At 35.2% G+C, this 25,988-nt stretch overlaps 5 non-coding genes across 5 annotated transcripts; 2 read left to right on the top strand and 3 right to left on the bottom strand.

The window, feature by feature from the left end:
• Nucleotides 1–8,667: 8,667 nt before the first annotated feature.
• Nucleotides 8,668–8,757, bottom strand: TRNAY-GUA (transfer RNA tyrosine (anticodon GUA)). Its single transcript is given in 2 exon segments — nt 8,668–8,703; nt 8,721–8,757. It is a non-coding gene; the product is annotated as a tRNA-Tyr (tRNA).
• A 4,730-nt stretch (nt 8,758–13,487) lies between these two features.
• Nucleotides 13,488–13,569, bottom strand: TRNAL-AAG (transfer RNA leucine (anticodon AAG)). Its single transcript has one exon. It is a non-coding gene; the product is annotated as a tRNA-Leu (tRNA).
• A 3,879-nt stretch (nt 13,570–17,448) lies between these two features.
• TRNAP-UGG (transfer RNA proline (anticodon UGG)) lies at nt 17,449–17,520 on the top strand. Its single transcript has one exon. It is a non-coding gene; the product is annotated as a tRNA-Pro (tRNA).
• A 3,898-nt stretch (nt 17,521–21,418) lies between these two features.
• On the bottom strand, nt 21,419–21,490 carry TRNAP-AGG (transfer RNA proline (anticodon AGG)). The gene has a single exon. It is a non-coding gene; the product is annotated as a tRNA-Pro (tRNA).
• Nucleotides 21,491–22,577: 1,087 nt separating this feature from the next.
• TRNAL-AAG (transfer RNA leucine (anticodon AAG)) lies at nt 22,578–22,659 on the top strand. Its single transcript has one exon. It is a non-coding gene; the product is annotated as a tRNA-Leu (tRNA).
• Nucleotides 22,660–25,988: the final 3,329 nt, after the last annotated feature.

The raw sequence follows: 25,988 nt of genomic DNA, 5'->3' as shown, positions 1-25,988 counted from the left end.
CCCTAACTTGTCACTCATGAATGCCTTGTAGTCTACCTTTACCATTCAACTGATTGTGTCATCTTAAAGGTCAATCATCAGTGACCTCCTGCTCTCCAATGGGCTCTTTTCAGTGCTTGTTTTCTTTGATTTCTTTATAGCTCATGAAACTTTTGCCTACACGGATTTACTGAATAGCCCTCCCTTCTTTATTATTTTTCTGGTTATATGGCTTAAGATAGCTTAGCTGTCAAAGTAAAGGATTGTAAAATTTAAGACTTTGGAGAGCTTTTGGTCACTGCTCTTCTTAAAGTGTAAATAAATCCACTTTAACTTAGGGTTTGTGAATTCTTTCACAAGGGATCTGGGACATCGACCAGAGGGGATCTCTTACTCTCAATTTTCACACCTCATCTATGAACAAAGTTGCATAGATTGAAGAAATGGGCAGAAATGTTCACCTGGCAGTCCTGCTGAGCTCTGCATTTAGATCTAAAGAAATAGAGAAATTTTGTAAAGACTCAAGAAAGAAGATTGAGAATGCTAAGTGTCTTAGATGAGAAGCAACTTCTCAAATAACTGGAAGGAAGGAACAAGAATGAGACAGAGGCATGAGCTGATCTGTCTGGCCAAATGAACCTAGAAAATATTGAGAAATGATGCAGATACAATAAAGTCTCAATGAAGACTTTAATTTAAGTAGTCTGCCAAAAGTGAGAGTAATGAGGGAAAGGAAAGGGGGAACCCCATTTCTTGGGCGCATAAATAATCCCATGAGGCTCAGTGTCCCCTATAAATGAATTTATAGGCCCCAAAACCTAGACTGATAAATAAAAGATTTATTGTAGAAATTTGGAAGTAAGGCTCAGTTAGAAAGAAGCCAGGGCCAGAGGTGGCTGCTGGGTGGGCAGGAACCCTTACATGGCTGGAAGGATACCATTTATTGGGGGGGAGGGCTCCTGCAAAGAGAGTGCTCTGGATCGTTTCTTTTATGCCTAGAAGATGATGGGTGGTACCCCTAAACTCTTGGCGGGCTTTTCAATTAGCTCAGATCAAGTGAGGGCTGAGGGAAGCTGAGCTGATAGTGGGGGCTGGGCCTGGATATTCAAAGGGTGCTTTTGACCAGGATTTGTGAATCAAGGTCAGCCATGTTGGGCAATTAGAAAGGAATCTTAAAAGGGACCTCAACCCCCATCAAGGACAAACTGGGGTGATCCTTCTCCAGGTTCAATATTCTTCAATTCATCTTCTTGTGAACTGACTTTCCTTTCACCATCCTGGGAACCTTCTTCTGCAAGGGTTTCTCCATCTCCTTGTTATAATAAGGATTCTGTGTTTTCCTGATCTTTGTGGAAGGAAATCCACCTGACTAGGGGAAATTCCTGAAAATGATCCCCACCCACCTGAATCTCTCTTGGAAAAGCTACCTGGTTTCCCTAGAATCTCCCACTTCCCAATTGATTTGGGAGTCACTTTGGTCTGGGAAACAATCGCCATCCTTTATTGATGTGAAAATTAGCCCCTAATCGCTCCCTACCCCTAAACCATAAAAGGGTAGATAAAAGACAAGATTTTGCACCCAAACCTTTTCTAGTTGCTATCAGGAATAGCCCGCTGAGGGAAAGAGTTTCTCAGTGTAATAAACCCATTTTTATTTTTGCCAAAAACCTTACCTGGAGATTGGGACTGTGAATTCTTTCACAAAAACCTGTGACACCTGCCTGGGGATCCCATTGCTGTTAGGGTATCTCTCACCCTACAACATTTCTCACAACTCAACGTCCTCGGTGCCCCCTTTTAAAAATTTAGTGGCCAGAACTGAATATGTATTGTGAGCAAAAATGGTTAGATCTAATGCAGAGCTCTGCAGGACCGCCAGATGTACATTTCTGCCCCTTACTTCAATCTATGCAACTTTAGTCTTAGATGAGGTGCGAGAATTGAGGATAAGAGTTACCCTTGATGTCCCAGATCTCTTGAGAAAGAATTTGAAAACCCAGAGTTAAAGGGGATTTATTTACATTTAAGAAGATAGTTTCCTTGGTAGGCAGGTTCCTGTTTAGTAATTAGCAAAGGTGCCTTTAACACTGAGAAGAAAATATCTTTATCAGTAGGTGAAATTCTGTTAAGACTTAGCAAAGATTCAGAATACAGAATCCTCTTTTATTGGACTTATTTATTAGATTTCCAATTGAATGAGATTATTTATCATGAATGGGTGTGGCCCCTCCCAGAAGCTGGGAGAGTTTGAAACTCAGGAATTCCCCCCCCAAAAGAGGACTAAGTTTACATCAGGGCCACCCAAAGATTAAAGGGGACACAACTTAAGTCATTCCCCCTTTATAATGATAATTGAGATCTTTTTTTCTTATTACTTTATAAGTTTTATAGACATTTTCTGCTTCTTAGATATTCAGTTATCCTATATATTCATTCCTCTTCCAGGAAGACATCCCACAGGACAAATAAAATTTAAAATTTTAAAATGTGTGTTTTTATATTTTTTATTTTGTTTTCCCAAAATACATACAAAGATATTTTTCAGTATTCGCCTTTGCAAAATCTTATGTTCCAATTTTTTCTCTCTCAGAGAATTTGGAATTAAAAATTTTAAAAAGTGAATGCTAAAAATTTTTACATGTAATTGAAAAATACTTAGTGAAATAAATATTTTGAGGAAAATAAAGTATATGCTAAAGGTAAAAAGAAACAAAAAAATAAATTTTACTCTCTTTCTCCCCCTCCCCAAGACAGAAAGCAATCTGATACAGGTTAAACTTGTGGAAACAAATATAATTTTTTTTTTTTTAGAGAGGAAAAAAGATCATCATGTTTGGGATGCAAAGACTCTAACTCAAAATTGACTGCTCAAAGGTGTCTCTAGGTACAAACAGAAGGTTTCTTTATTTCAATTCCAGAGAGAAGTGGGGAAATCCCTCCACCTGGAAGTCTGAAGAAGGAAAAGCCAATTTTACAGAAGTAAGGAGTTTAATTATATAGTCGAGGCTTACAGAAACTATTCACCCACCCATCTCCTGTTAATCTTTGTAAAATCACTGGCCAATTCGATTTTTATTTCTACCTTCTAAAGTTTAATGATAAGGTCTAGTGGCAGGTTCAGGGTTCAGGGAACCAAATGGAGAGGTTTGGCTCTCTTGCACCCCCTTGGGATTTGGCACAAGGATAAGGAGTTTTTTGGAACTCCCTTCTGGCAGTGCAGAAATTCTCTGTAAAGGAATTTACAGACCTGAAAAACTAGATGGATAAAAGAGGTTTAATTACAGGGATTGGGAAGTAAGGTTAGAAATCCTGACAGAGAGGCATAGAGTCTCGTTAGGGAAATAGGTGAGGATAAAGAGAGGATAACACTGGAAAAGAATATTATTCCAGTGGGCAGAAGTTTCCTTGGCATAGCATGACATAGCCTAGCATGGCAAAACATGGCATGTTTGGAACCTCTGCAAAGAGGATTTTAGATTGGCTCTTTTATAATAGGAGCTTTGGCTACAAGCTGAAAGGGGCTAATGGGTGGAGTCCCAAGTTAGCTCATCTACAAGCTGGGTTTCAGCTTGAGCTGGAATTTGAATAGAATTCAATGAGTTTCTTCAATTCAATAGGATTGAAATTTCTTTTGCTAGATAACAGAATGAAACTATCTTGTTTGTTTTCCCTCATGAGGGGTCCCTTTCTGAGGCAGAGTTGAAGATTTTCTCCTTCAAGGATTTTTAGAGTTTCAGGGTCCTTTCTTCATTCTCACATTTCTCTTCATCTGCATCTAGCTTGATCTTTCTTATTTTAAAACTTTGACTTTTGATTTGTTGGGTGACATTTTTCTTTCCATTTACATTGTTGTAGTTATTGTGGATATCATTTTCTTTTACCTTGGCTTATTTCATTATATTATGTCATGTAGATCTTTCCATGCTTTTCTGATTTAATCACACTCATCATTCTTATGTCATAGTAATATTGATTCGGTTTGAGTGGTCTCAGTTCCTGGTGGTCTAGAGGCTAGTGGCTATAGGAGAGTTGCTAAGAATCCCCTTTAAATTGGCTGCAGGTTTAGAGTGAAAGAATTCACTCATTCCCAAATTATTAGTTGCAAAATGAATGTTTATTATTGTATAGAAATCAGTTTACCAAGAGACTGACTTCTATAGTGGCAAATCTTCTGGAAAAAGGAGTTTTGCACTGAGAGAATGCAGTTCTAAGTGGACAGAAGGTCCTGGCAGCTAAGGGAGCTACCAAGATCCATCTGTAAAAAAAACTATCCTTGAGGAAATATGTTATATTGGATGTCTTGGTGGGGGCTAAGACAGCTCGAGCAGGTCAGACCCAATTGAATCAAAGGCCCTGGCATCCTAGAAAGATAACCTATCCAAAAATGACTACTCAAAGATCACTCATAGAAAAGCAGAATTATTTATTAGAATCTTGAGAAGTGGACCCCATCCTGGTCTGTGAGCCAAATTCATAGCAGGAGAGAGCCACTCCCTTGAAAATGTTCATAACTTTTATACATTTCAGATAAAGAACCTCCATAAGTTGTGATTGGTCATACAGGTCTGCACCCCCCCCCCCTCATTTGGTCAGTGGAATGCAACCAACAAGGTGATTTACAGCCTCTTCTTCTTTGGACAATGGAATGCAGCCTAGGCCTTTACGTGACTGGGGTCTACAGGTCTGGTTTATGTTAGCTAGCAGTCTCTGATCAACATGTGCTTAATCTGTAAGTTCTTCACCATATCTTACTTCATATACCCAGGAGGAACTGAGAATCTGAAAAGGATCACAGATCAAAAGGAAATACAGTTTCTTAAAGGGACCACAATCTGCTTCAATATTTCAACACTTTCACATAACAAAGTTTGTTATTGATAGACATCTCTTTTCCCCCAATTTTTTAGCTATTGCAATAAGTGTTTTTAGAAGTATTTTGAAGTACATGGTGACTTTTTTTTTCTTTTCTTTTTTTTTCTTATTGATGGTGTCCTTAGGGCATAAAACCAGCAAGGTCTTGAAAGGTTTGAAAGGTATAGATATTTTAGTTCCTTTCTTTGCACAATTCCCAATTGTTTTCCAAAATTACTGTACTGAAGGAGTATAGTTTCTAAGGGAGACAACAATAATTTTAAAGTCCTCTGATCTTAGCTGACTTCTGTTGATAAGAGCAAAACTAGACAGCCCTGTAAAGTTATGTAAATGCAAACTCAAATGGTCTTACATCCTCTGGAGACAGGATGAGTCGCCAGAGAATGTCTCTTTTCATATGAATCTCCAGAGAATGTCTCTTTTCATATACAAACTTCAATGAATTCACACCTTCTGGAACCAGGAAGATGAATCTCCAGAGAATGTCTCTTTTCATATACAAACTCAAATGGTCTTGGCTATTCTTAGATTCATTTATAAAATAGGCCTTCATAAAACCTCTTTGCAAAAATCACTTCTCTCTTGAGAATGATATTGCTCACTGAGAAAGCCTTTATCTTGGTGTCTCTCTAACAATAAAAGCCTTTTTTTTTTATCACAGCCTTTGAGTAATGGAATTTCCTGTGCTACCAGCCTGTGCCTTGGAGAATAAGGAAATCTCTCACCTATTTCTGCCACACCTCTTTCATTACTCTTCCTTCATCACTGTTATAACAATCTGTCAATGAGTCTAAAGTCTTCTAGCTTTGGAATCTCTGATCCCAAGTTCCTCCTCCTCCCCCTAATCTTGGAGTACTATTGTTCTGGCAATCTGTCTTTCAATGATTGTAAAAATCCTCTGGCCCAAGAATATAGTAATATTTCTTCCCTTAGACTTTAGGGAAGAAATATTTGTGATCCTAAGACTCTTTAACCTTAGACTACTATTGTTCTAACAATTTTGTCTGTGAATAATACTAAAGTTTTCTGGCTTTAGAATTGTCCTAAATCTGCTGGTCTGTGATGACCAAATTCCTGAGATAAGCACTCCTCAATTCTACAGCTAGGGAAATAAAATTAGCATATCTATGACTTGAAGAACCAGATAAAGATATCTCCTTTCTTAAGGTTCTTTGCTAAATTATTTTGGACTTAGCTTGCTTCAATTAGAATTACAATTACAATAAACTTTGCCTCTTGACCTGAATATGGGTTCAATTCTGCAAATTCTTTTGAGATACCTTAGGACACTGTTCTGTGAACCCCAACCTTTTAGGGTCCCTTCCCAACTTCAACATTACCATTTCACACCTCCACCAACATGTATTGTGTACTTACTTTTCTACAACCCCTCCAACATTGCTTGTTGGCATTTTGGGAGTGGAATAATGTTATTTTTGCCATTTTTCAGGGAATAACATGAAACTTCCAGGTTGTTTTGATTTTCATTTCTCTTATTTTTAGTGATTTGAAAATGCTGAAAATATTAAAAGACTTAAACATAATCTCCTCTGAAGATTAACTAATACAACTATTATTGTCCTCACTTTATTGATGAAGTAATTGAGCCTCAAAGTAATTAATTGACTTACCCAGAATCATACAAAATAATAAGAATTAAAGGCATGAAAAGGTTGTAAGAAATGGATGGGGATTTTGGCTTCCACAATTATGAAAATGAAATTGGAGAAATGAAACTTAAATTAGAAAACTGAAATCCACATGGACATTAAGAAATAATCATTGGTAATGGTTATTTTCTTCCAAAGGAATTTAAGCTCCTTGGGGGCAAGGACTGGCTTTTGTATTCAGGGGTGGTGGTCTGAGATTTAAAAAGAATCTTTCATTCTTTACTCTGAGCCCTCCTCTGTTACTTTTTCCCTTCTACAATAGGAAGCTCCTTTGGGGTAATTTTTGTGACATCCAATTAATGGGGAATTAGTCACCAAGTTTGTGGCTTCCACCTCAAGTTTGCTAGATCAACCAGATGTTAATGAAATATATTGTCTGCCTGGGGAAAAGAGGGGATAAATGCAATGCTATGATAATTACTTGGGAAAAAATAAAATAATTAAACTAATTAGCTTATACAATAAAACTTATAACTTTTTACATCTTTAAAAACTTTTACTATCGAAAGTCTCCTCCTTATGCTGAAATGATTTGTTTCTGTTTTTCCTTTTATAAAGGGATTTAAACAGAGCAGACATTAGTAGAACAAACGTAAAGTTTGCAATAAACATTAACAAATCTGGCAAGGAAAAAAAGAAACAACTACAATTACACAAGCTCTATGGCTAAACTATGATGAGTCTTTTAGTCACTCATCTTATCTACCTTACTTATTGTAATGCCGGAGAAACTGAGGCAGGATAGAAATTAGAAAGCATTTAATAATGAAAGGGAGAGATGGACCAGATGGATCCATGATTTGGACCCTGGACTGAATGAGACTCCAAGAATCCAGCAAACAATGTGAGTTCTCAATGACCTATATACACATGGCTCAGACTCAGGGAGTATACAGAAGCAGGAGAGGAGTCAGGGTACTGAGAGAGGGAACGGGGTGAGACTCAGGAGATGGGATGACATAATCAGGGTAGGCACCGGGGAGATGGGGAGAGGCATCTTGATAAGACGGTATCTGACATTCCGATAGCTTGGTATGGGGAGAGGCATTCTGATATTCTAAAACATAAGATCTTTTACCTTTATCAAATATTCTGAAAAAGAGGGAGGAGGGGAGGTTTTGCAGGACTGAGCTTTGAGCTGATAATTATACTGAAGCAGAGAAACTGAGTCAGAACTGGGTCAGGATAATTAGGGAAACTGAGTTAGAACAATAAAAGAGAATTGTGGCATAACATGATTATTGAATTTAAAAGGATAACTAAGGCAGACTTTAAAATGAAATTAAGTCCAATGACTAAGCAAAGTACCTGAAGAATACATCTTGGCAGACAGGTGATTGATTAGGAATAAAGGATACATTCATCTTCATACAAAGTCAATGTGTTGATTTTTAAAAATTACTCTATTTATTATAAAAGAAGTTTTTAACTGGAATGGGTTGACGAGAGTTGAGGGGTATAATGATAAGGAAACTTTTTTTTTTTTTAAAGGAAGAAAAGAAAAATAAGTACCTTAATGTATCTTAAAAAAAAAATACCTAGAGAAAGAGTTCATAATACTATCAGTACTAATAAGCATAAGCACACTGTACTAATAAGCATAAGCACTAATAAGCATAGGTTGCACAGTACAGAGTGCTAGACTTGAAGTCAAGAAACTCGTACTTGCTAGTTGCTTAAACTCGAGTAAGTCTGTTTACTTAATTTCTACAGAAACGTCTGTGTCCTTTAATAGATTTGAGCAGGCTGGTTTCCAGTTCAACTCGAAGTAATTGATTAAATTGTGTTAGCTCTTTGGGGAAGTTGCAGGAAGCAGTGTCACGTGCCTGTAAGATATTTTTGTGGGAAAGAATATTGAGTTCTTTCTTTTTCTTGCTAGACAATCGGGATTAAGTTACTTGTCCAGGGTCACAAAGCTAATATCGAGCATCTGGAAGATTTGAATTCAGGTACTCTTCATCTAAGTCCCTCCTACTGCTTTTTTTTTTTTTTTTTTTTTTTAAACTTCGATCCATGTATCTTTTGAGGTTAATGGAAAGGTGAAGCAAACTCTTGATTATTCAAAGGCGCCTAATTTCCTTTCACTTGCATTATTGAATCACATTTTAGAATCAATTGGAGGTATCTTAAAACTAAATGTAGCACTTCCTTCGAGCCGGAGTCGAACCAGCGACCTAAGGATACCTAAGTACTCTGTTCCTACAGTCCTCCGCTCTACCAACTGAGCTATCGAAGGGTGCATATAAGTATATTAGTGGTAGAATGTATTTTAAAGGTGTGAAACTAGATTGCCAAATCATTTCTTCTTTTATTCCCCCTTTAATAAATATTTGCATATTCAAATACTCACCATTGATATTTAAGAATTTTTGTAAGAAATGAAATGAGATACAAAGTGTAATAGCCAGTCAAGAAAGAAAGGCAAGGAGATACTTTAGAATAGGTAATAGAAAACCTTACCCATGAATTAATTTCCTGAAAATTAGAATGACCCAGATTGAAAATAAGTAAGAAAACAAATATGTAAATAAAAATATATTGAAAAACTTTTTAAAAAATTAAAAACAAGCGATCTTGGAAAAGAGGCGAAGGAGAGGCTATCTAGGGATTACTGGACTATCTGAAAATCATAGAAAAAGTCTGAAAATGATATTTCAAGATATTGTAAATTAAAACTATCTGGAACGCTTAGAAATAAAAGGGAAAATATAAAAGTGAAACAATCCATCAGTTACCTCTTGAAAGAAATCCCCCAATGAAAACTCTCAGGAATATCAAGAAAATCTATAGTTTCCAAGTTAAAAAAAATTCAACCATAAAAAGCAGAGTTCAAGTACCAAGAAGCTACAATAAATGCTTGTAATCAAAGTTATATTATCCCCCAAATAAGTATAATTCCACATAGAAACAATAATTTTTATCACAACAGAGGATTTCCAGAAATCCTTGATGAAGTGCAGAACTGAATAAACATTTTGAGATGAAAATGCAGATTTCGAGATAAATGTGAAAATATACAAATATTTGTCTATTTGGAAGGAATATATAGAGATAAATTATTTTTATGTTATTAATAGTATGAGCAACAGATATCTTTTCAAAAACTTTATTACTTTGAGAATCATAGTAATAATTTAAAATTATAGAAGATCTGTGGGTATTTGGCCATCTAGAAAGAAAAAAATAGGAGGGGGCAGTGGACCACACTAGGGAGGAAATTAAGGGAAAATGAAAGGGAAAGCACTCTCACATAATAGAGGTGCATAAAATGAAGAATATATAATCATAAGTATCATATGAATCCACTTTCATTTGAATTGGTCAAAGAGACCACAATTACACACACCCACACAGATATTTCGTTATAGAAATATATTAAACTTAAAAGGGAAATAGGAGGGGAAAGGTATCAGGAATGGGATAAGATGGAAAGAATTTCAACAGAGAAGCATCTTGTAAACTTTTTCTCTTCCACCACCTTCTTTCTATTTGTAAAGATGAAATGTAAGCAAAAAGAAAACTATAGAATAAGATGGAGAATACACATTTATCAGTCATAAGTGTGCATATGAATGAGCTGAATTCACATGTAGCATAGAAGTACTGCAAACATTCACAAAAAATTAAAATGTGGTTTCAAAGCAATACTGCTTCAGCTGAACTCAAAAAAAGAGGGATATCAATCATGATTATAGACAAGGCTACATTAAATGTAAGTAAGAAACAAAGAGAGAGGCAGAGGAAATAATTATGCTTTAAGAAACAATAGATAATTTATCAATAAAATACATGCAGTTAATAACATAGCACTAAAATACTTATAAATATAAATACTTATAAAAGTATGATAGTGAGGAAACAACATACTCATTCAGACATAGACAAATGAAATGAAAATTAAACAAAAAATAAGTTAAGGATCTGAATAGTATTTTAGAAAAATTAAATATGCTAATGTTCTGCTGAATTCTGAATGGAAATAGGAAGTAGTTCATATATGTCATTCTGTTGCATGTGGAAGCATTTCAAAAAGAGATTTCTGCTGAAATGTAGAAAGCAGAAATTTTTAAATTATTTTGATTTTCAAAACATATGGATAGATTATTTTTAATATTCACACACCCTTAAAAAACTTATGTTTCCAAAAACTTTTTTCCTTCCCTCTACTCCCCTAGAACGCAAGTAATGTAATGTATGTTAAATATGTGCAATTCTTCTATATGTATTTCCACAATTATCATGCTGCACAAAAAAAATTCAGATTAAAAAAAAAAGGGGGGGGGAATGAGAAAGAAAACAAAATGCAAGCAAACAAAAACAAAAAAAGTGAAAATACTATGTTGTGATGCACACTCAGTCCCCACAATCCTCTCTCTGGATGCAGATGCTTGCTTATCTTCAGCACAAGATCATTGGTACTAATGTACTAAGTTGTAACCATATAATCCAAGAGTAAACATTTTATGTAATGAAGAAAAATACAAACTTTTCCCAATAAGATTAGAGGTAAAGCAAGATGCCTGTTATCATTTCTATTATTAATCAGAATTAACTAGAAATGCTAGCTGAAACAGTAAGAGAAGAAATAGAAATCAAGGGAGTAATCATGAGGAAAGAGAAAACAAAATTATTTCCTTTTATAGATCATATGATGACCTACTTTGAATATTCCAAGTTAAACACCAAAAAAATTAATTAAAACAGCAAAGTTGCAGTATGTATGTAAAATGAATCTTTATAAATCATCATTATTTCTGCATATTAACAACAATACCCAACAGGTAGAGTTAGAAAGAAAAAATGCATTCAAAATAACTATGTAAGTTATACAATGTTTGGGAATATATCTACCAAGAACCCAGGAAACATAGGATTCCAACTGTAAAATGCTTTTTTCAGAAATAGACAGATTGAAATAATTAAAAACTTCCTTTTCATGAGTAGGTCAAGCTATTATAATGAAAATGTCAATTCTATCTAATTCTTCAATGCTGAATCAAACTCTTCTCTCTCTCTTCTCTCTCTCTCTCTCTCTCTCTCTCTCTCTCTCTCTCTCTCTCTCTCTCACTCTCGTTATTTATAGTGTTTTGTAGTTGGAACTGTGAATTGTTCCAGCTATTTTGAGAATCAACTTGCAACTATGCCCTAAAAACTTAATAATTGTCATATTTCTTGACTACTATAATATTTTCTCCTTTTCACCAAAACTAACCAAAGAGGAAAATAATATGGACCTCCATATTTATAGAATTCTTTTCATATTAGCCTAAAAACTGGAAATCAGGGGCTATCTTTAATGGAAAAATATATTATGTGAATGCATTGGAATATTATTGGATCACACGAAATGCTGAATAGTTTCATAGGGAACTAGAAAGACTACGGAGATGCGATGCAGCCTCAAGTGAGCAGAAATAAAACAATTTATGCAACGATAACACCACTGTAGAGTAGCACACCTTTAAAAGACTTAGAACTGACCACTGCAATGATGTGTCCAAAAGATTGGACACGAAACAGAACAGGCACCTCTTAACAGAGAAGAGTTGAACTTAATATTCAGCAAAACATATTTTCGGAAGTGACTAGTGTATGAATTTTACTGGACCATGCTGTGTTTAGGATAAGAACAAATACACATAAAAATCAATGCATTTTAATCAAATTTCCAGGTTTGAGTTAATTGCAAGCCTCGTAATGCAAACCAACAATGAAGTAGCTGGTAAGAAATTAATGAACTCTTAAGATGCTTAAACAGACGATTTTAATAGTACTTTTACATATGGAGCAATAATGTACAAGCTTTAGTCACCTTTCAGACCAGAGGAGAGAGGAATTTAATACTGGACAACATTTCATTCCTTTTCTGAGTCCTCCAATTTGAAAGGTCTGCTAGATAGTTTTCAATTTTAACTATGAAGTTGAGAAAGAGGCAGTTCATGCTGAAGCAGATGGAGTGGAGGAGGGCGATCTTCCTTTTTGGAATTGCAAGCTACTGGCTTTAAAACATAACTCTCACAAAATTAGACAATGCACGATTCCCGTTTTTTCTAGAGGGAAAATTAATAATAATTTTCTTGGGGCTTTGTTCTCGATCCTGACCTCCAATTCCCACTAATTTGTTGTCTAGGACAGAGAACTATTCCCATTTTAAATGCGCCTTTTTAAACGTATTAAGTCAAGTCATATATTTCAGAAGACAAAATGCTCCTATGGCATCTTGAGACACAAACTGGATGGTCAACGCTTTCCTTTCTAAGAGTTTAAATTGATAAAATCATCTTTAAGAAAGTCCAGATTTTACAATCATTAGACTTCATTTCACTCTACTCCCCCAACTCCATGATTTGAAGATTCTTGACCTTCGATTAAAGCCTAACAGTTGATTTCTCTCCGTCTGCAGAAATGCTTGATTTCACTTGAAAAAGCAGTGAAATTCTTTTTGATTTTACTTACTATACATCCAAATAATCTCGTTTGGTGCCGTCTAGCTCTGCAGTCTTTTTAATCTAACCCCTATGGACTCGGGTCCTATTAATTGTATCTCAACTATAATAATCCCTTCCCTCTCTCTTTTCCTCGTCTCTTTCAAGACGTTATCATGTATCCACATTTTTAGAGAAGATAATTTTGCTTCCTTTAGAAAAGATGTTCTTGAATTTCATTTCTGAGAGTGTCGTATTTATTATTCCCCTCCCTCCCTCCCTCCAAAAGGTAAGGAATTCTTGAGCCAAGGAGAAAAAAATAACCAACCCAAACTTTCTAAGTGCACCTTCCAAACAATCCTTCTAAGTTTTCTGGTGCTTTTATAAAAAAAGATTCTGATCAGATTGCTTATTGTATTGGTGAGGGGAAAAGTAGGAGAGGAAGGGAGAAAAATTTGGAATACAAAGACTTTCAAAAATGAATGTTGAAAACTCTATATGTATACAAAAAACAATATTCGTAGAAAACGTTATATCCATATGGCAGCGGTGGGATTCGAACCCACGCCCCCGAAGAGACTGGAGCCTTAATCCAGCGCCTTAGACCGCTCGGCCACGCTACCACGCTTGATTTTGTTTTGCTGTCATTCTACAAATATATATTAAGCGTCTGTTGTGTGTCAGGTACTGTGTTAAATTTGGGAAATGCAAAGAACAAAACAGTCCTGGTTCTCAAGTAATTTATAGCCAAAAAGGAAAGCCGAAGTAAAAACATCTATATATAAGCAAAATATAGATAGGACGATACCAAAATATCAAAAATCAAACAGAATTTTGCATTTATTCTTGGAGGTAAAAGGGAGCCACTGGAGTTTATCGAACAGCGAGACCATATGTTTAGACTGATTTTAGGAACATCAATTTGACAAATGAGGATTGATTCAGTGGCAGGAGACTTGACCCTGGGAGACCAATCACTAGGCTATTGTCAATAGTGAGATCTGGGGCTGGGGAACTAACCAGAGTGATTTCAGTCTTGGAGAAGAAATGGCTACTAGAAACAGTAGTATCTGAAGGATGGAAGGATGGTGGTCAGAGAAAGAAGTATAGGATTACATATAGATTGAAACCCTGGATTACTGGGAGGATGGCAGTATTCTTAACTGTAATGAGGAGCATAAGAAGACAGGATTGTCTACTGTCAAGTATGTTGTAAGCATTGTTAATGTCTTAAATCTTGGTAAATTCTTCAGGACTTTCAAAGCCATAATCTCTGTCTCAGTCTCCGTCTTTTACTAATTACTGGAAGGTTAATCTGATTAGATTTTATCAAGTTTTCTAAATTATACTTTAGCTTTAGAAGGCTTTAGAAGTATTACCTAGAGAATCTCCACAAGTTATCTCAAATATGGATAGTGATCAAAGGGGAGAGAGAGGTAAACTTTCTGGAGGGTTGAGTCCCTCCTGGAGACAGTCATCTGGGCAGTGGAAGATAAGGACATGCACAGATGCTTACCGGACACCTGAAAGAACAGATCATAGACATTGACAAAGGATGTAACACCACTAATGCTCCATTATTTTGGATTTCTTTATTTACCTTATCCTAATTTTACTTGTTTTATTAGTTCTTAATGTTTCATGGACCTCTTACCTATTCTGTAAGCTGTGTATCCTTTCTAACTTAGACTTATATTGCTTGGGGAATTGTAAGAAAATTATGAAACTATTGTCTCCAAGTGGGGAATTGAAAAGTTGAATTTTTGTCTATGACTGTAACAGAATGCTGTAATAAGGGAAAATAATTTGGGTCTACCCACAAGGTTGCAAAACAAAAAAGGAGGGCAATAGAGTTGCTGAAAAAACACAGGGTTGTTTGTATAGGAAGATCTCTGGATGGTCTGGAAAACAAAAAAGTCTTCAGTGAGTAAAAGGATTTGGGTTAATATTTCATTAACTGGGAAACTATTATCAATCAGAGTTGATGAAACTATCAGGGATAAAAACTTATTATCTGTCCTCTTTATCTCTATGATTTCAACTAATTATTGTTGGTTGTAGGTGGGGGAGTTAGGGAGGAGACCTAATGATGAACTTTTAATTTGTTACATTTTTTAGCTCTGTTAATTCTAATCATTGGATGAGACATTTCATTTTTAGGTAATCTATTTCATTACTGACTTGCTTTCAATGTTGGGAAGAAGCTGAAATGGCTCCATGCAATTTTACTTATTGTTAAAAGAATTAGTAGTAGTGGAGTGCCCTAAATAGAGTGCTGGACCTATATTTAGGAAGATGTGAACTGGAATTCAATCTCAGATACTGACAAATATTCTTTATCTATTACCTACTTCTAAGGATTATTATGAGGAAGACATGAGATTACATATGTAAAATGCTGTGTGAGCTTTAAACCCTATATAAATGTGTGATTTGTAGTTTTAGTTGTGTAGGACCCATCTTTAGGTCCAATCAGGGAATCTAACCCCTTTTCCAGGTAAGAGTTCCTTAAATAATTTAGAACAGCACAGCTCCACAATCTTGTCTAAGTCTCCAGGGTAGTCCTGTCCAATTCTCTCAATTCATACTCATCTAACAACATAAACTATTGTTGGGACCAGAGACGTAAAGCACTTCCCTTACTCTCTTCACAGAGAAACTTAATTACTCTGGGTATTGATGGTAACATAGGCCTAAGTCTAGCATCTTTTTAGCTTTTTAGGTTTTTGGCAATAGAAAGAAAGGAAACATTTTTACATCATTTGGACATTAACAAAAGAGGATTTATTTAACTGTAGCATAGGATAAATTGGATTATTGCATCACTTAATTCTGGAGATGGAAGGTGAGGGAGAGAGGAGTCAGGAATTGGTTCAGGAATAGTTACTGGAAATATAGTGGTGCCCTATAGAAACAGGTACCTAACAAAATAAACAGAGTATTTGGGAGGGGGGCAAGAAAGGGGGAAAATAATGAGTTCTGTCAAGGTCCTCATGCCAAGTCCATCCCCTCTCTTTTTGCTCCTGTCTTTTTACAATAGATGAAGGAATTGAGAAATACATTCAATGCTTTCAATAAAATAAAACCCAATATTATCATATTAATTTAGGGTATTGAGTTTCAAGAAATATAGCTATTCATTCTATCAAGAACCACCAAAGTATTTCTTCTCCCTGAGTTGAGTCAGAGAAGAGCCAAAGAAGCTCTACAAATTAGATTACAGACACTGATACAAATATGTGTGTGTGTGTATATGTATGTATATATATCTATATATATATAGACACAGATTCCCCAAATCCCTTTAATTTTTTTTCTATTTTATTTGTAATTTATAGGGTTAAATTTTTTTCATAACATAATTTTTAAAAAGATGATTACATATAAAACTGCAAATCTATTGTGTAAAACTTGCTATTCCTTTTAAATATATTATAGATATTATGAAAATTCCTCTTTTCTTCTTCCTTCCTCCCTAGAAATGGCTACCATTAGACACAAATATGTGTGTATATATAGAGTGTGTGTGTGTGTGTATGTGTGTGTGTGTGTGTGTAAAATCATTCTATACATCTATTTATCGATTCTTTCTCTGGTTGCAGATCTCTGATTTGGATCTTGGCACCACCACGGTACAGCATAAAGTCACAGTACATCTTTAATCTTCCATACCCTATTTCTTGTAAAATAAACACAAAAAACCATAATAATCTATATGTATGTGACGATTTTAGATGTATAGAGAGACACAGAAAGAAACAGAGAGAGGCGGTGAAGGATAGAGCTAGAGACAGACAGATACAGTCACAGAGAAGGTGAGAGACAGATGAAGAGAGATATATGAACACAAATAAATAGGTGCAGAGAAACAAAGTGGGGAGGAGACAAATTGAAAAAGAAAGAAACAGAGATAGAGACAGATGCAAAGAGACAAACAGACACAAAGACGGAGGGGGAGAGGGAAAAGAAGAGGAAGGAGAGAGAGAGAAACAGAAATGGACAGAGACGGAGAGGTAGAGAGAGCATTACAGAAATTCTGAATTATGGTTACTGTGGCCAGGTCTTGCCGTAGCTCTTGCTCTCAGAGCATCTGTTACTAATACAAACCTCTTTGAGAAGAGTCAGGATTTTTCAGACTCTTTGTCTTGGTGTTGGATGGTGATTTAGCAAGTAGTGGGAAGCTAAATGAATGTGGAAAAGGAATGAAAGGCATCTTTCTTTTTTTTTTTTTTTTTTCTTTTTTTTTCCTGGCAGGTAACGATACTATTTCGTTAATTGTAGTAGATTTATTGAGGGGAATGGATTGGAAAATGTTGTGTAGAATAATACGAAATGGAGATATAAGCAAATAAGAGCAAAGTAGAAGGTGAGGTGAAGATGTGGAAAGGGAATAAATATTAGAAGAGCTTAAAGAAATTCATTTACTGAAAGAAATTGCACTAAAGAAAAAAAATATCGTGATACTATCCTGAAAAGTTAAGACTACATTCAAGAGAAGATGTGGCTCGTTGGTCTAGGGGTATGATTCTCGCTTTGGGTGCGAGAGGTCCCGGGTTCAAATCCCGGACGAGCCCCGTTATCTTGTTATTTCAATTTCCCGAACACTAAGAGTATATTATTTGGATTGAATTAAGAAACCCGAAAGATAATAGAGAATCACCTTATTATTCCCTAGAGTGGAAAGAAAATTGGATAAGGGTACAGAAAGTTACAGGTGTGATCAGAGGAGAGCTACATCATCTTTTTAAGACAAAGTTTCCTCATTGATATTGAGATAGGAAAACTTTTACATGAAAAAGTAGGAGAAATTAAAAGTAATTTTAAAGTAATTACCTGGGAAAGGACCAGAAAAGGCTTCAGAGTAGCACCTGAATTCAGCCTTGAAGGAAAAGAAGGAACGTCAAGAAAGTGCAATGGAAATAGAGGGAGAGGGAACGGTACATTTCAAGAATGGAAGATCAGAAGAATAAAAGATAAAAAATACAAGAATAGAAGCAGCAATCATCATAGTATAGTACGTGTAGGAGCAGAATGAGATGGAACCAAAAATACAATTAGATTAAGAAGAAGAAAGAGCCATATAGAGCTTTTATTTTCCCCCAATTCTTGATTTAATGACTGTGCCTGGAACTAGCTTCTGTCGTGGAAATACAAAGATGATTTTTCCCCTTCAATTGAGGGATTAGGAGGATCTGACTGTTTAAAACCAAGTTAGAATCATATTTTCTGCAGATGACTATAGTTTTCCTTTGATTGAACTAAAGTTTCTGGAGAAAGTTGAAATGTATGTGGAAAATTAAGAAGATATGTACAACAACCATAAGAAACTTAAAGGAGGACGATGTAAAAGAAGAAAACTTAGGTCACAGATTAGTTTGGAGGGAAAGAATATTGTGTGTGTAACAATATGTGAAGAAAATAATTGCAGAAGAAAAGGAAGAACAACTCTTGATTGACTTTTAAAAAGACTAGAGAAAGAATACATACGAGTCCTTATGGTTGTGAGAGCTCCCAGGCTCAAGTCTGGAAGTCTGGTTATTTTTAACTTTCTCTGTCCAAATAAATAAGGAGGCATCTTTGATCTTCACTTCTCCTTTTCGGCCTTAAGTATCCTTTTAATGGAATGGAACCATTGTCTCAGAGCCTTTCTTTATCTACTTTGCACATCCTTAGGTACACAGTGAAGGCAGCATGACTGCAATTACATCCAAATCATCCATAAGGTCCTTACTAGCTGTGAGAGCCTGAGTAAGTTATTTAACTTCTGTTTGCTTTAGTTTTCTCAACAGTAAAATAAAACTAATAATCCCATCTACTGCACAGAGTTTTTGTGAGAATCAAATAAGGTAATTTTTGTTTTTGTTTTGGTCATTCAAAGAAATGTTTATTTTCCCAAGATACACATAAAAAACATTTTTTTTTTTTTGGTTACACATGTACATTATTTTTTTTTTAATTTAAATATATTTCATTATGAATCATGTTGGAGAGAAAAAATATGAATAAAAGGGAAAAACCACTAGAGAAAAAAAAAGAGGAAAACAGTGAACATAGTAAGTAACATGTGTTGATTTACATTCAATCTTCATGGTGTTTTCTTTCCAAAGTTTATTGGAATTGCTTTGGATCACTGAACTGTTGAGAGGAACCAAGTCTATCATAGTAGATTATCAAACAATCTTGCTGTTGCTGTGTACAATGTTTTCATTCAGCATCAGTTCATGTAAATCTTTCCAGGCCTTTCTAAAATCAGCCTGTTCACCAATTTTTTTTTTAATAGAACAATAATATTCCATTACTTTCTTATATTACAATTTATTTAGCCATTCCCCAATTGATGGGTATCTATTCATTTTCCAGTTGTTTGCCATCATAAAAAGACTGCTACAAAATTTTTTGCATGTGTAAGTCCTTTTCCTTTTTTTTTTTTTTTTTTTATGATCTCTTTAGGAGACAGACTCAATAGTGGCACTGCTGGATCAAGGGTATGCACAGATTTATAGCCCTTTGAGCATAGTTCCAAATTTCTTTCCAGAAAGTTTGAACTAGTTGCATTAGTGTCCCAATTCTCTCACATCCCCTCCAACATTTACCATCCTTTTTTTCCTGCCATTTTAGCAGATCTGAAAGGTGTAAGGTGATACCTCAGAGTTGTTTAAATTTATATTTTTCTAATCAATAGTGATTTAGAGCCTTTTTAAATATAACTTTAGATAACTTTAATTTCTTCATGTGAAAATTATCTGTTCATATCCTTTGACCATTTATCAATTTGTATTATTGTATTATAATAAACTTGACTCAGATCTTTATATATTTTGGAAATGAAGCCTATATCAGAAACACTGATTGTAAGATTTTTTTCCCTTCCTAATCTTGGGCTGCATTGATTTTGTTTGCGCATAACCTTTTTAATTTAATGTAATCAAAGTTATCCATTGTGCATTTCATAATGTTCTCTAATTATTGTTTGGCCATAAATTCCTCCCTTCTCCAAAGATCTGACAGATAATATATTTCTTGCTCTCCTAATTTACTTATAATATCACCCTTTATGCCTAAATCATGTCTCCATTTTAACCTTATTTTAGTATGAGGTGTAAGATGTAGGTTTATGCTGATTTTCTGACATTATTTTCCAGTTTTCTCAGCATTTTTTGTCAAATATTGAATTCTTATCCCAGAAACTGATGTTTATTAAACACTAGATTACTATAGTCATTGATATTAGAATATTGTGAAAGACTTAGCATGTGTCTGCCACATAGGAGACGCTTAATAAACCATTCCCTTTCCCTTCCCAGTCACTCAGGCATTCCTCCTAGTTGTCATCACAATCATTCCAGATATAACATCTGTTGCCAAGTTCTGTGGATTCCAAAATAGTTACATCTCTCATATATTCTCAAAGAGCCGCTTCCCGGACTGACTTCCCAATTTGATTGTTTCAGCAACGCTTCTGATTCCTTGGTCTGCTTCAAGTCGTTTTCCACTCCAATACATCATCTACTCAGCTTTTAAATTGCCCTTTAAGGGAAGGTCTGGTTGTCACACTTTCCTTTTTAATGAACTCCAAAAGTTCCCTGTTATCTCTAGGATCAAATACAGAAACCTATGTTTTATGTTTAGGGTGTAAAACCTTTCACAATCTTACTTCAACCTATTGCACCATATTTGTTTTACTTTACTCTCCCTTGCCTCTTATGCATTCTTTGGTTCAACCAAACTATGCATTTTCCCCTTATTTCCGACATTCCACCTATCTCTCCAGTTTTTGCACAAATATATCTGATATACACTTTCTTCTCATCTCTATCTCAACGTGTAGCAATTCTTTCTTTTTCCCTTTCTTCTCCTCCCTCCCTACCTCTGCCCTTCTGTCTCTGTGTGTATGTGTGTGTGTGTGTGTGTGTGTGTGTGTGTGTGTCTGTCTGTCTGTCTGTCTGTCTCTCTCCCCATCTGTATCTTCAACTCGTAGTACAGTGCCTGGCATATCTCAATAAATGCTTGTCGAATGATCGATTAGTTTCAAGTTTAGGAATCCTGTGATTCTTAGGAGGAAAGAAGACCTCCCCTATCCCTGCAGAGTTATTGGAAGTCAAGGGTCTTTTCTATTCTCTCCTGTATCCTATTAGGAAGGTAATCTATTTTATATAACGCATGCAGGATAAAAAGAGATAGGTTCCCTTCAGAGAAGATGTTGACTTTAGATTATCAGTAGGTCTATGTAGTGAGATTCTGAATCTCAATTTCCTCATCGTAAGAATGGGTGATAATACCTATTTTTCAAGTTTGTCGCGACGATCAAATGAAATAATGTATGTAAAACACTCTTACAACTTTAAAGTGGTATAAGAATTTTGCATTTGCATTTTATTTATATTGGATTTTGTTGGACCGAAATGTTTTTCTTTTTTGTAAATGAAAACAGCAAACCAAAATTCCATGTAGGCAAAATCACGAAAGGAAAAAGGGCTCGTCCGGGATTTGAACCCGGGACCTCTCGCACCCTAAGCGAGAATCATACCCCTAGACCAACGAGCCACCTACTAAATTCCCTTAAGATTGTTTTACTTCTGGAAAGAAAATTTTAGCCACGTCAAACTTTTTCGTACTTTTTTTTTTTTTTTTTTTTTTTTAGCAACAGTTGGGAATCCGGAGCCATCTGCTGGACGCTATAAATAAATTTGCATTCTCAAACTTTTATTGCTAATAAGGATTTTCCCTTCTGTATCTTTGGACTGGGGCAAAATTACAGCGTTGAAATATGATCGAAAATTAGAGATATGAGGAAAAGAGAGGGATCTTTGGGAATGTCCAATGAGGGAAGAAAAGAGCCTGTGTCTGTGCAACGTTTAGAGGTATTTTAAAGCAAGAAATACTTTACTGTGTCTGCAGTGGTTAAGTTGTTGCTCTATCTGAAGACCTAGGGATATATGAAATAACCTTGTAAGTCCTTTTCACTCCCGGAATCGTAGGACTTTATGGCTATAGGAGATGCCACCTTTTGTGTATCTCATTTTAATTTGGGTCTGTGATTCTCTTCTTCCCTCATTCCGACTGTGTCCCACGAGAGGACGAGATGAGCGAGCAGATATTGCTTACTTCTTCCTCTCTCCCCACTCTGTCCTCCTTCTCCCCATGTGTCCTCCTCTCTTCTCCTTAGATTTTTCCTCTTCCCTCTCAGCCTATTGTTCTCCTCCCTCTCTCATCAGTCTTCCTTCCTTTCCCAGTTTTCTCTCCCCTGTCTTCCTTCCCGCCATCTTTGTTTTCCTATCCACCCCCTTCATAATCGTACCTCCCCTCTCTGCTCTCAATATAGTTTCGCTCTTTCCATCCTTCATTTTACTCCATTTTCATCTTCTTTCTTCCTCATCTCTTCTCAACCCCGTTTATTTCTTATCCCTCATTTCACACTTCTAAGACAAAGAAGTTAAATATATCTTCGTTAGAACAGTCCTTTCAGTTCTCTCCATCGAACTGGAATTTCTAAACAAGTCCAATTTAGCGCTTTCAAGTTCCCTTTATTCTGGAAAAAGAAACGACAATACGTTTAAAAACAACAGATCTAACCATGTAGCCAAAGGCAGAATGATTAACTTTTTTGGGTTTTTTTTCCACTTTTGTAACCGGTAGCGTGGCCGAGCGGTCTAAGGCGCTGGATTAAGGCTCCAGTCTCTTCGGGGGCGTGGGTTCGAATCCCACCGCTGCCACACTTTTTTTGAGCTACTCAATAAACTTGCAATTTTTAGTTAATATCTTTTTAATGAGAAATTTGAAAATAAGTGCATGCCCATCAGTTGAAGGAATGAGTGAATAAGTTATGGTACATAAAAATTATGGAATGTTATGGCTCTATAAGAAATGATGAGCAAGGTAATTTCAGAAAAACCTTGAAAGACTTACATGAACTGATGCTAAATGGAGTGGAACCAAGAGAACATTGTACACAGCTGCAAGATTATGTGATGATCAACTGGGATGGACTGGACTCTTCAACAATGGAGTGATTCAAGGCAATTCCAATACACTTAATTTGGAAAGACATTTAGAACCAGGTAGAGAACCTTAGAGACTGAATGTGGATCAAAGCATAATGTTTTCACCTTGTTGTTGCTATTGTTTATTTGATTGCTTTTTTTTTTTTTCTTTCACCTCTTGATGTAAATTTTTTTTTTTGCTCAGGATGAAGAATATGGCAATATGTTTAGAAGAATTGCTCATGTTTAACCTATACTGGATTGCTTGCTGTCAATGGAAGGGGTTGAAGGAGGAAGAAGGGAGAAAAATATGTAACTAGATTTTGCAAAGGTGAATAATGAAAACTATCTTTTGCATTTGGAAAAAATAAAAAGCTATTAAAAGAAAAAATATTAATATCTTCTGTGAATCTTGAATATCACGGAGTTTTACCATTCAAACAGAAACTGAATTGGATAAAAAAATCTCAGTTTGACAAACACTGATCAGAACAAATCATGAAGCTATCTGTTTCTTTAAGAAGCTAGCCTTGGAAACTGACGGAATACTGTTTTTTGTTTTTTTAAGTTTATATTAGAGAATTTACAGATTCTTTAATACTCCCTATTCCATTAAAACCATTCTTTTTAATTTCCTGATCTCAGTGAACTCAGAAGAAAATGTCTCAGGAAAAGAATTTACAACAAAGGGGTTGGGGGAAATGACAAATTTATTGCTAGAACCCTGACATATCGATTATCATTTTACAGTTGATTTTGGTTAAAGTAACATAATTAGTGTCTAAATAAAGAAATTATCAGAAGTATTTTGGGGAAAGCATCAAAAACTCAGTATTCAGGGACTGACAATCCAAGGCTGACTGCTACGAGAGATCCAACAGCTGTTTTGATGTGACTTCCTTCCCCTTGTTTTGTTTTGTTTTGTGTTTTTTGTTGTTTGTTTGTTTACATTGATTCATTTTCTGTGTGCCATTACCTTGTTAATTTCCTCTAATTTCCCACTTAAAAAGTTGAAATCTTTTAAAGCAAGATAGAAGATTTAATAAATATCTAAAACACCAAACCAATCAACAAGCACTAATTATTAAGTTTAATTATTAATATTAATTATTATTTATTAATTAATATTAATTATTAAGACTAATTATCAATTATTAATAACTAAATGCTGATAGTATGAAGATAATTAGAAAACAGTTCAGTCATCAAGAAACTCATATTTTAAAGAAAAATAGTTAAAAAATAATTGAGATACTTTGCTAAATCAGAATTTCCTTTTCTCCCTTTTTTTGGGCAGTAGAGGGAAGGGAAGGGAAGGGGGGAAGAAAGAGTGTGAGAATAGCAGACTCCATTTCTATATCATGGTCTATCAAACTATATAATCAGATTACTTCCACAGAATATTCTTTCAGTCCCTCTCCCTCTCCCTCTTCCTCTCCCTCCCTCACTCACTCTCTCCCTCTCTCTGAATATCCTTTCATACCTTCCCCTTATACTATCATTCACTATCTCTTTTATTTTTCTTGCCCAATCCTAGAAAAATCCGTTTATACTCCAAACTGGTTGCTTCCATTTGCTGGCACTTAATTCACAAGCCCCTATGGTAGGTATCATAATCTTATTATTCAGCCTAAAACTGTCTCTTAAGGGTCAAGTTCGATATTCATTTCTCTCCAAATTGATCCCAATAGACTTTGGACAGAAAATGTCATCTGAAACCAGAAAAAGAATTGAGGAGATTGAATGTAAATCAACACATGTTATGTTCATTTCCTGTTTTCTGTTTTTTTCTTTTTTTTTTTTCCATTTTTAAAAGTCTCTCCCATGTTTTTCTTTCTTTCTTTCTTTCTTTCTTTCTTTCTTTCTTTCTTTCTTTCTTTCTTTCTTTCTTTCTTTATTTCTCTTTATTTCTTTCTTTCTTTCTTTCTTTTTTCTTTCTTTTTTCTTTCTTTCTTTCTTTCTTTCTTTCTTTCTTTCTTTCTTTCTTTCTTTCTTTCTTTTTTCTTTCTTTCTCTTTCTTTCTTTCTTTCTTTCTTTCTTTCTTTCTTTCTTTCTTTCTTTCTTTCTTTCTTTCTTTCTTTCTTTCTTTCTTTCTTTCTTTCTTTCTTTCTTTCTTTCTTTCTTTCTTTCTTTCTTTCTTTCTTTCTTTCTTTCTACTATGAGCTCAATTCAAATGTCTCACCTAATTCTTCTTTCTGTTTTGGTAATTTAATCAGCTTCTATTAATTCAGTAATCATTCCAACACAGATAGTTCCCAGATCTAGCAGTATTTACTCCCCTGAGCTCCAATTCTGCATTACCAGATAGTTGCTTATGGAACATTTCTAATTGAATGTCATGCCAGCATCTCAAGTACAACTTCATCCAAACAGAACTCATTGTCCTCCCTGGAAACCCAGGTTCTTCTTAACATTCTTATTTCTCCTCAAGGAATTTCATTATAAAAGCTTTGTATATGTTGCAAATATGTTTTTTAATTAATTTTATTAATTTTATAATTATAACTTTTTTTTTGACAGTACATATGCATAGGTAATTTTTTACATTATCCCTTGTACTCTTTTCTGTTCCGAATTTTCCCCTCCTTCCCTCCAACCCCTCCCCTAGATAATAGGCATTCCCATACATATTAAATATGTTATACTATATCCTAGATACAATATATGTGTGCAGAACGGATTTTTGTTGTTCTTGTTGTTGTTGCAAAGGAAGAATTGGATTCAGAAGGTAAAAATAACCTGGGAAGAAAAACAAAAATGCAAACAGTTTACATTCATTTCCCAGTGTTCCTTCTCTGGGTGTAGCTGATTCTGTCCATCACTGATCAATTGGATCTGAGTTAAATCTTCTCTTTGTTGAAGCTATCCATTTCCATCAGAATACATCCTCATACAGTATTGTTGTTAAAGTGTACAATGATCTCCTGGTTCTGCTCATTTCACTCAGCATCAGCTCATGTAAGTCTCTTCAAGCCTCTCTGTATTCATCCTGCTGGTCATTTTTTACAGAACAGTAATATTCCATAGTATTCATATACCATAATTTACCCAGCTATTCTCCA

Source organism: Sminthopsis crassicaudata, chromosome 2, assembly GCF_048593235.1.
Source record: "Sminthopsis crassicaudata isolate SCR6 chromosome 2, ASM4859323v1, whole genome shotgun sequence".
Lineage (NCBI taxonomy): Eukaryota > Metazoa > Chordata > Mammalia > Dasyuromorphia > Dasyuridae > Sminthopsis > Sminthopsis crassicaudata.
The sequence above is the reverse complement of the archived record's forward strand: the minus strand, read 5'-3'. Positions and strand labels throughout refer to the sequence as shown.